At 42.2% G+C, this 10,916-nt stretch overlaps 1 long non-coding RNA gene across 1 annotated transcript; it reads right to left on the reverse strand.

Annotated features, from left to right (window-relative positions):
- Nucleotides 1–3,636: 3,636 nt before the first annotated feature.
- Nucleotides 3,637–10,554, reverse strand: LOC133244523 (uncharacterized). Its single transcript, XR_009735437.1, has 3 exons — nucleotides 9,033–10,554; nucleotides 7,972–8,064; nucleotides 3,637–7,640 (listed from the first exon to the last, which is right to left on the reverse strand). It is a non-coding gene; the product is annotated as an uncharacterized LOC133244523 (long non-coding RNA).
- Between the last annotated feature and the right edge of the window lie 362 nt (nucleotides 10,555–10,916).

A 10,916-nucleotide genomic window follows, 5' to 3' on the forward strand; every position in this document is an offset into this window, starting at 1 on the left:
AAATAACCAGAAAACACATGTCTTCACTAAGGATGCATGACCCTTGAGTCCAGATCAGAACCTTGAAATACTGTTAGGGCCTCCTCTGCCCCCGTCTAAAGCACCATAACCATTTGTTGAGCACTTAATATGCACCATGCCCTTTTCATGTAGAACTCATTGTGAAATGGAGATTGCTGTTGTCATTTTACAGTTAAGATCCTGTTTTGGGTGACACAGCTAGTTAATAACAGTTGCAGCATTCACAACTAGGCTTCTCCAGGCCTAAAACTCACTTCTAAAGTATCTGACTCTTCCTGCTATGTCATACTACATTGCATTCTTTAATGATGCTGAAGGAAAAATTGTAGTAAAGAGCCTAAGAAGGCATTTTGACCCTTCTCTCATGACAGTAGTTAACACCTGTTGCCAACTAGGATTGTGCCTGGCTGCATGGAATAGAAACCTGACCACAGTGGCTTAAGCAAATATAGCTTTATTTTTCTTAGGGAACAAGAATCAGATGGATGATCTAGACCTTGTGCAACTTCTCAAGCAAATACTCAAGGACTTAGGCCCCTTCTTGCCTTCTGCTCTGACATTTTGAATATAGAACTTTTGTCTCTATGGTTGCAAGATGGATATCTTGTCTCTAAGCATCAAGCCTGCATGCCAAGCAGGAGGAATTGCAAAGGATAAAAACCATACTGCAGTGGAGTCGGTCTCTATCAGCAAAATGATAACTCTTCTGGAAACTCTGCTCAGTAGACTTTAGCTTACATCTAACTGGCTGCAAATGGTCACTTGGCTACATGTGCCTACAAGAGAATCTGGGGTGAGAATATTTCTAAGGAGGTACATGGTCTCCTGAAATAGAATCAGAGTTCTGTTAATATAATAAAGGAGAGTGGAGATGGGTAAAAGCTAGACGTGTTTGCCACCAATTTGCACTAGGCTGAGCAACAACGACCTCAATAATCCCTTACATTGATCCAGGCTTTTAATTTCCCCAAAACGCTTTCATGTGCATTATCCCTTTTAATCTCCCTCCGTGAAAACCTTTTAAAGTAGGTAGGGTATGAATCACCAGGAGTCATGCAGGTCTGACATCAATATTTCCCATTTTACCAAAGAGGAAACTGAGGCTCAGAGGGGTTAAGTCACTTGCTCAGTCATAGGACTAGTAAGTGATAAAACCTGGAATGGATTCAATATCCTGGGACCCACTGTGACTTTAAGTCATTTTTTTCTCTCTGCCTATCAGTTATCCATTGAATGGCAATAATCCTACTAACTTCATATGGTTGTGAAGAATCAATGACCACCCCCACTCCCTGCATATCTTAAGTGCTCAGAAAAAGGGAAATAAGCATTTTATGGACCTTAATACATTTTCCTGATCATCTCCTAAGCATGTTAGCATCCTTCCTCCAACTTACCATTTCTTATTAAGCTGGAGTACAGAACTTATCAAACTATTTACATCTTTTCCCTATGCATAAGGGATACATAATCCCCATTAAACTGAGAGGTCTGTGAGGGCATGTTTTAAAGGAACCTGTTTCTAGGGCTCATGTTTCACTAAGGGATTTCCACTTCATTTCTTAAGAGGAAAAAAATACTTGAGAAACCTTTCTATCCCAACTCTACCTTTTAATCATCTCACCTTATAAAGGAAAACTAACTTCCTCCCTCCCCTTCTCCTTCCCTCCCTCCCTCCCTCCCTCCCTCTTTCTCTTTCTCCTCCTTCCTTCCCTCCTTTCCTTCCTCTCTTCTCTCAAGGTTTTTTTCAGTGGAATGGGAAGAAATTCCTCTTGATTGATAGAGTTAATATGTTATAAATGACACTTCTGGTGCAAGGCAAGTGCTAAATCCAGTGTAGTTGGTTGAGTAATTATCTGTTCATAGAGTTTTTCCTTGGCCAGAACACAAGGGCTATATTTGATGGTAAAGGCATGAGGTGGTCTAGGAGAAATCCTGATTCTGACATTTGATGCGTGATGTTCACTATGCAGCTCTGAAAGCAATAATGTTGCTACCATGATCTCCACTCAACTCCCTTGTCATTTTCTCACTGTCACTTGGGGCTGAGCAGCAGGGCAACACTCTACAGCAGGCATGGCTGTTCTCCTTTTTTGCTTCCCTGGCACATGGGGAAGATGTGTATATGTGTGTGTGTGTGTTTGGTCAGTTGCATTCAACTCACTGACACCTCGTGGACTATAGCCCACCAGGGTCCTCTGTCCAGGAAATTTTCCTTAAAAGAATACTGGAGTGGGTTGCAACTTCCTCCTCCAGGGGATTTTCCCAACCCAGGGATCGAATCCACCATCTCCTACATCTCCTGCATTGGCAGGCAGATTCTTTACCACTAGAGCCACCCGGGGAATCCCATGCAGACAAGCAATGCTTGCCCCCATAATGAATGAATAAATGTATGTGGAAGTGAAAGCACCTTATAAACTGTAAAGTGCTATCAGATGGAAATTATTAGTATTACTACACATTTAATAAAAATCCTCCTGTTGCTGAGAGGAATAATCTTGACTTTTAATGGAACATAATCTCTTCAGGAGGCCTGGAAACGTAATAAAGGGGAGGGATTTGCAGAAGAAAAAGGTAGAAAATGTTATCTCAGTGTGTTCAACCATGACATACCAGGCACTTTTGGGGTGAGAATGAATAAAACCTGGTCAATAGGAGGTTAATAGGGAGGCAGATATATACAAGAGTAACTGTAGGTGAGATATTAAGCAAGTGCTGTAAACCAATTGCTATGAAAGCATAGAATAGGAGGAGATTCATTTTAACCAGGAGGTGATGTAAGTATGGAATTAGGAAGGCCTGGGAGGAGATATTCAAGCTGAGGTTAATGAATGACTAAGCACCTTAACAGGTGATGGCACCCCACTCCAGTACTCTTGCCTGGAAAATCCCATGGATGGAGGAGCTTGGTAGGCTGCAGTCCGTGGGGTCAGGAAGAGTTGGACACGACTGAGTGACTTCACTTTCACTTTTCACTTTCATGCACTGGAGAAGGAAATGGCAACCCACTCCAGTGTTCTTGCCTGGAGAATCCCAGGGATGGGGGAGGCTGGTGGGCTGCCGTCTATGGGGTCACACAGTCGGACACGACTGAAGTGACTTAGCAGCAGCAGCAGCAAGCACCTTAACAGGTATTAGTTGTTACTAACAGTGATATTATTTAGTATCACATTGTGCTGTGATGTGCTTAGTCGCTCAGTTGTGTCTGACTCTTTGCCACCCCATGGACTGTAGCCTGCCAGGCTCCTCTGTCCATGGGGATTCTCCAGGCATGAATACTGGAGTGGGTTGCCATGCCCTTTTCCAGGGGATCTTCCCAACCCAGGGGTCGAGCCCAGGTCTCCTGCACTGCAGGCAGACTCTTTACTGTCTGAGCCTCTAGAGAAGCCCCAGTTTCATGTTATCATATTAGAAAATGAATGTATGGAATTCAGGTAATGCCTCCAGCAACACTGCATGGTAGGTATTATTTTCATTGCCTTTTTAGATGAAGCAAATGATATGGTTGAGAACATTCAAAAAGGAAGGACATTTAAAAGGAAGGACATCATCAAAGGTATGCAGGCCAGAAAAGTGATTCATATAGGCCCTGCAATATATTAACCACCCACTTTATGTCACTGTTTTGGGGTCCAAGGAGTTCAGTGTGGGTGTTGGGAAGGGTCAGGGAAATAGTATTGGCAAGATTTTATTTTTTATAATTTTTAAAAATTAATTTATTTTAATTGGGGGCTAATTACAATATTGTGGTGATTTCTGCCATACATCAGCATGAATCAGCCATGGGTGTACATGTGTCCCACCATCCTGAACCCCCTCCCACCTCCCTCCCCAGCCCCTCCCTCTGGGTTGTCCCAGAGCACCAGCTTTGTGTACCCTGCTTCATGCACTGGTCATCTATTTTACATATGGTAATATACATGTTTCAATGCTATTCTCTCATATTGTCCCACCCCCACCTTCTGCCACATAGTCCAAAAGTCTGTTCTTTACATATGTGTCTCTTTTGTTGTCTTGCCTATGGGGTCATCATTACCATCTTTTTAAATTCCATATATGTGTGTTAAAATACTGAATTGATGTTTCTCTTTCTGGCTTACTTCACTGTATAATAGGCTCCAGTTTCATCCACATCATTAGAACCAATTCAAATGCATTCTTTTTATGTCTGAGTAATATTCCATTGGGTATATGTACCACAGCTTCTTTATCCATTCATCTGCTGATGGACATCTAGGTTGCTTCCATGTCCTAGCTATTGTAAACAGTGCTGCAATGAACACTGGAGTACATTTGTCTCTTTCAATTCTGGTTTCTTCAGTGTGTATGCCCAGCAGTGGGATTGCTGAGTTGTATGGCAGTTCTATTTCCAGTTTTTTAAGGAATCTCTACACTGTTCTCCATAGTGGCTGTACTAGCTTGCATTCCAACCAACAGTGTAAGAGGGTTCCCTTTTCTCCACACCCTCTCCAGCTCTTATTGCTTGTAGACTTTTGGATAGCAGCCACTCTGACTGGCGTGAAATGGTACCTCATTGTGGTTTTGATTTGCATTTCTCTGATAATTAGTGATGTTGAGCATCTTTTCATGCATTTGTTAGCCATCTATATGTCTTCTTTGGAGAAATGTCTGTTTAGTTCTTTGGCCCATTTTTTGACTGGGTTGTTTATTTTTCTGGTATGGAGCTACATGAATTGCTTGCATATTTTGGAGATTAATTCTTTGTCAGTTGCTTCATTTGATATTATTTTCTCCCATTCTGAAGGTTGCCTTTCACCTTGTTTATAGTTTCCTTCATTGTGCAAAGCTTTTAAGTTTAATTAGGTCCCATTTGTTTATTTTTGTTTTTATTTCCATTACTCTGGGAGGTGGATCATAGAGGATCTTGCTGCGATTTATGTCAGAAAATGTTCTGTCCATGTTTTCCTCTAAGAGTTTTATAGTTTCTGGTCTTACATTTAGATCTTTAATCCATTTTGAGTTTATTTTTGTGTATGGTGTTACAAAGTGTTCTGGTTTCATTCTTTTACAGGTGGTTGATCAATTTTCCTGGCACCACTTGTTAAAGAGATTGTCTTTTCTCTATTGTATATTTTTGCATCTTTTGTCAAATATAAGGTGTCCATTACTCCTTGGAAGGAAAGTTATGTCCAACCTAGATAGCATATTGAAAAGCAGAGACATTACTTTGCCAACAAAGGTCCGTCTAGTCAAGGCTATGGTTTTTCCTGTGGTCATGTATGGATGTGAGAGTTGGACTCTGAAGACGGCTGAGCGCCGAAGAATTGATGCTTTTGAACTGTGGTGTTGGAGAAGAGTCTTGAGAGTCCCTTGGACTGCAAGGAGATCCAACCAGTCCATTCTGAAGGAGATCAGCCCTGGGATTTCTTTGGAAGGAATGATGCTAAAGCTGAAGCTCCAGTACTTTGGCCACCTCATGCGAAGAGTTGACTCATTGGAAAAGACTCTGATGCTGGGAGGGATTGGGGGCAGGAGGAGAAGGGGATAACAGAGGATGAGATGGCTGGATGGCATCACTGACTCGATGGACGTGAGTCTGAGTGAACTCCGGGAGTTGGTGATGGACAGGGAGGCCTGGCGTGCTGTGATTCATGGGGTCGCAAAGGGTCGGACATGACTGAGCGACTGAACTGAACTGAACTGAATTGATAGATGCATAGATTTATCTCTGGGCTTTCTATTTTATTCCATTGATCTATATTTCTTCCTTTGTGCCAGAACCATGCTGTCTTGACGACTCTGACTTTGTAGTATAGTCTGAAGTCAGGCAGGTTGATTCCTCCAGTTCCATTCTTCTTTCTCAAGATTGCTTTGGCTAGTTGAGGTTTTTTGTGTTTCCATACTAATATGGGTGTTGGGAAGGGTCAGAGAGATAGTATTGGCAAGACTTTATTTTTTATATATCTTTAAAAATTTTCTTTATTTTTGGCTGTGCTGGTCTTCTTTGTTGCATACAGGGTTTCTCTAGTTACTGTGAGCAGGGGTTACTCTTTGCTGCTGTGTGCGGGCCTCTCTTGTTGCAGAGCACGGGCTCTCGGTGCATGGGCTTCAGTAGTTACGGTGCGTTGGCTTAGGCACCTGTGACATGTGGAATCTTCCTGGACAAGGGATTGAACCTATGTCCCCTGAATCGGCAGGCAGATTCTTAACCACTAAAGCACCATGGAAGCCCTTGGCAAGATTTTAAAATCTGAGTCTTAAAATCAACCAGATATGGTATTGTCTTTGTTTTGGTTCTCTCAGAAGTAAACTCTGAGACAAAGTTTCAGATGCTAATACTTAAGTTGGGAGGTAATACAAGATGCACTAGTAGGAGAGAGGGAGTGTGAAACAGTGAAGGAAAAAAGCCAATTAAAGATGCTTTATCAAATACACTACTTTTCAGGGGAAATGGTACATAATACCACTGGGAAATTCTAGGAGCCAGTGTTGAACATCCACCGCTAAGTTATTCCACCCATGGTGCAAGGGAGCTAGGATATTTCTGCTTGTCCTGTGGGGGACAGAGAAGTTTTTGGTGGCCAAAGAAAACATCAGGCAAAGTTGCAGATGCTGGCACTTGGCCAATGGACTGATCTCAGGGGAAATGGTGAGGTTGAGTAAGGGTAGGATGACAATACTGTCTGCTGCAGTCTACCTCTGGGACTGCTCAAGTCTACTTATGCCTAAGTTTCCTGCAATTTGGCACTGATGCTGCAAGACTGTGACCTGCCATAACTCTTAAAGCAGACAAATGAACAAACAAACAAGCTCAGCTGCAGAAGGTCAATAGGATATAGTCTCTGCTGCTGCAGCTGCCATTAAGGCCATTTGATAATCATTCCCTCCCCTCATTCTAAATTGCACTTACTCTTGGCTAGCACTTCCCTGAGCTTACACTTCTTGGCCAGTGTGGGGTAACCCAGTTTCTTATCCATGAGGTGCCAGGACTGTTAGTTATCATGCTTTTCTCAGGCTGGCATTTCTGCAACTCTTGTTCATTGTTATTACTGGACATTTAAGAACTAAGAGATGTTTCTGTACATCCTCTGAGTTCTAGATGTACTCCTCCACTCCCCTAATATGTAGCATGAAACTCTGTCTCCTTATGATAACAATAGTCACTCACCTCTGGTACCATAGCAACTCCTTTTAAAAACTGGCTTCTCTACTGTTTTGAGAAGTTCAAAATATTGAGAGAGCAAACATTTGCACAAGTTCCCTCAGGGTGTCACTGGGAGTGATTGTGCCAAAGGCCATTTCTTCCCCACTTTTATTCTTGGATCCATGTATTGTACCTATCAGGCATTGCCATCACTGTAGAATGATCAGTGGTCAAAATATAAACTGTATTTTCTAGCAAGATGGCACTCTAATACTGCAAGGTGTCATCCCAGAACGTGCTTTAGCTGTGAGTTTAAGAGCCATTCAAACATTCTATCAAGCCAGCAGCTTTGCATGGTGTGATATATGGCCGTATAAGTGGAGCTCATGGTCATATGATGTGACCATTGCTTACAACTGCTGACATAAATTGGTTACCTGGCTCCAAGATTCTGTTATGCAGGAGCCCATGAATCCCTTGGGTGGTGGTGGTAGTGGTGGTGGCTGAAAAACTGTGGGAAAGAAAGGCAAACTTATACCTGGAATATGTATCTATCCCAATTAGAACAAATCACTACCCCCTCCAGAATGGAAGAAGACTGATAATAATTAGCTTGCCACCAAGTAGCTGGTTAGTCTACTCAAGAGATGGTACCATAATCAATGTTCAGATTTGGGCTCTGCTGTCTATAGGTTAGACATTCAGCAGCAGTGGCTCAGTCTGTCTTTGTGAGAGGAGCCAGTGCTTTGGGGCATGGCTTCCACTCTTGACACATAGATACTTGGTTTTTGAGTCCATTGGGCAAGCAGTGTGATGGCTGAGGACAGAAACTCGTTGCCTACCTGGAGTGAATTGTCATATCCAATTGGTTGTTTAGTGCATTCTCTATAGCAGATGATTTCTTGTGGGGCTTGATGTGAGACATCCAAGCAGGGCTGTTGGACAGAAGCAATATATTATCAGGCCATACCAGTATATGAAGTTGACTCCTATTGAATAGTTCTAGACTTTTACCTACTCTGTGGGTGTTAGGGATTCCCCCAGAAAAGTCAAAGGTGTGAACTGAGAAAGACATGTAGGTATAAAAGAGGTAGGTGACATAATTACCACTAATAAATATGAAATTTCACCTTGGAAAAGATACATGAGGTTCGATTATGGATATGGCCATTATAAAGTTGCAACTTGTGAATTATTGTGAAGTGGTAAATGGAGGATTATTTGAAATTGGACACAGTTTTATACGAGATATGGACGAGTGTGGCTCATAACACATGCAGTGCAATGAGGTAGCTGGTACATGTTTGAAGTGTGTATATGTGTTACGGTTGTTTGGTCTCTAATTCATGCCCGACTCTTTTGTGACCCCATGGACTATAGCCTGCCAGTCTCCTCTATCCATAGGATTTCCCAGGCAAGAGTACTAGAGTGGGTTGCCATCTCCTTCTCCAGGGGATCTTCCCAAACCAGGGATCAAACCCGTATCTCTTGCATTGGCAGGCAGATTCTTTACCACTGAGCCACTTTGTTTATTCCTCTGTAGCTTTATTCACCTGGGTGTTCTCATAGCTTACTTAGTGTTTCTTGCAAGGCAAAAACACTCACAAACAAAAGTGAAATTGTTTTCATGCTCAAATTGTCCCTAAAATGTCAATCATTTTGGAACAAATTTATGTTTTCAAAAGAAGCACTATAAAAGAACTGACTGCATCTCTATAAACATCGGTTATGTAGCAGGCCTAGAATCTTCTTAAGGTTTATTTCTCATCCTCTGTTGTGCATGTGTCAGAGGAGGGCATCCAAGTGACTTGTCATTTTCTGCCCTGGAATTCTGACTAACATGAGGTCATCAATATAGTGGACCAATATGACCTGCCAAGGAATGTCCAGATGATCAACTTACCTCTTTTTAATGGCATCAGTTCAGTTCAGTTCAGTCGCTCAGTCGTGTCCGACTCTTTGCAACCCCATGAATCGCAGCACGCCAGGCCTCCCTGTCCATCACCAGCTCCCGGAGTTCACTCAGACTCACGTCCATCGAGTCCGTGATGCCATCCAGCCATCTCATCCTCTGTCGTCCCCTTCTCCTCCTGCCCCTAATCCCTCCCAGCATCAGAGTCTTTTCCAGTGAGTCAACTCTTCGAATGAGGTGGCCAAAGTACTGGAGTTTCAGCTTCAGCATCATTCCTTCCAAAGAAATCCCAGGGCTGATCTCCTTCAGAATGGACTGGTTGGATCTCCTTGCAGTCCAATATCCAATAGTAAAAGTTAATGGAAAACAACAGCAACCAGAGTAAGACAGGACAAATGATTCAAGCTCCTCAAGAATGAAGATTTAGATCACACTGTCAGGTAAAGAACCCAATCATTTGAGGTCCTGGCTGAGAATGAAGGAAACAAGGAATAATAAAGAAGTTATAAATACCAACTATGGCCTTAGACCCATGAAAGAAACAAGGATGGTAGCAGGTATTATTATCTTTTCTTTGTTTGTTATGAATACATACACATACATACACCCATGCAAATAAATATACACACACTATTTTCTTTTTTTCTTTCTCTCCTCCTTCCCCCGTATTATTCCACATAAGGACTGACATTGGTGATTAGTGTTACAATATGGTGTTTAATTGAGAGAACATTCAGGAGTCACTCTGATTACATCTGAGAGATTCAAATATATACAGAGCTGGATGTGGGTGCTGAGTAACCAAAGGGGTGGACTGTGCTGGTTAGTAAGCTACGACTGTCTCTCAACTTCAAATCTACCATTTCTCACACTGTTTTGCAATGCTGGAACTGGGGCTATAAAAATGCACTTCTCTGTTATTAGCTGGCTTCATGCTAGTTTCTGCAAGACTAGAACCTGAAAGAGGGAGAAGGCCTTCTGGCCCCTGTTTCCTTCCTATTCCTGCTACTGTTAGCCCAGCACAGCTCCTTACCTGGAAGCAGTAGTTGGCTCAGTATCAGGTTGCTTCCGTTTCTAACCTCTTGTCACACTCCCAGAACCAACCTCTTTACCTCTCCTCTGAGAAAGTCCAGAACAACTGTATTCCTCTCCTTGGGGATTTCAATCTTGGTTCCAACATCATTGAGCTGTATAAAAGGGTGTATTTGGAGTTGGGAGGCAATGGTTTAATAACCTGTGCATGTTACTTATAAAAACATAAAATATACAAACAATAAAAGCTGGAGAGGATGTGGAGAGAAAGGGAACCCTCTTGCACTGTTGGTGGGAACGTAAATTGATACAACCACGATGGAGAATAGCATGGACATTCCTTTAAAATGCTAGGAATAAAACTACCATCAGTCAGTTCAGTCAGTCAGTTGTGTCTGACTCTTTGCAACCCTATGGACTTCAGCACGCCAGGCTACCCTGTCCATCACCAACTCCTGGAGTTTGCTCAAACTCATGTCCATCGAATAGGTGATGCCATTCAACCATCTCATCTGGGACAAGGCAGTGGCAAACCACTTTAGTATTCTTGCCTTGAGAATCCCATGAACAGTATGAAACTATCATATGATCCAGCAATCCTACTACTGGGCATATAGCCTGAGAAAATCATAATTGAAAAAGACACATGTACCCCAATGTTCATAGCAACATTATTTACAATGGCTAGGACATGGAAGCAACCTAAATGTCCATTGACAGATGAAAAGATAAAGAAGATGAGGTACGTATGTACAATGGAATATTACTCAGCCATAAAAAAGAATGAATTTGAGTCCGTTTGAATTTGAACTGACTCAAATTAGAGTCAGTTCAGCTTTAATT

This window comes from Bos javanicus, chromosome 3 (assembly GCF_032452875.1).
Source record: "Bos javanicus breed banteng chromosome 3, ARS-OSU_banteng_1.0, whole genome shotgun sequence".
In the NCBI taxonomy this organism is placed as follows: Eukaryota; Metazoa; Chordata; class Mammalia; order Artiodactyla; family Bovidae; genus Bos; species Bos javanicus.